This window comes from Aethalodelphis obliquidens, unplaced genomic scaffold, assembly GCF_003676395.1.
Source record: "Aethalodelphis obliquidens isolate GAN/ISIS:26980383/991018 unplaced genomic scaffold, ASM367639v1 scaffold14, whole genome shotgun sequence".
In the NCBI taxonomy this organism is placed as follows: Eukaryota; Metazoa; Chordata; class Mammalia; order Artiodactyla; family Delphinidae; genus Aethalodelphis; species Aethalodelphis obliquidens.
Window position 1 is genome coordinate 5,765,895 of NW_020837958.1, and position 427 is coordinate 5,766,321.

Sequence of the window (427 nt, forward strand, 5' to 3'; positions counted from 1 at the left end):
CACACACACACACACACACACACACACACACACACACACACACACACACCAATAAAGCAAGCCAGTAATATACAGTGGTGATATGTTGTATAAAGAAAAGTTGAGAAACAGGGGGAACTGGTCAAGAGGTTCTTGGGGTGGGAGAGGCAGGTGAGATGGGTGGTCCTGAGAAGGCCGCTCTGAGGGAGGTGAAGGGAGAGGATGGGGCAGCCGAGCATCCACAGCTCCCTGGCTACCATCACCATGGGCGGAGCTCAGGCTCTGTCACCCTGTGAATTAGGAAGGGGGGTTATTGGAGCCCCCCTCAGGCCCACCGATGGTACCCTGTCTGCTCCAGTGAGCTGCCTATGTCACCAGGGTTAAACAAAGCTTTCTCAGCAAACGGATTCTGAGTACTCCACACCTTCAAAGACACAAACAGACCAAG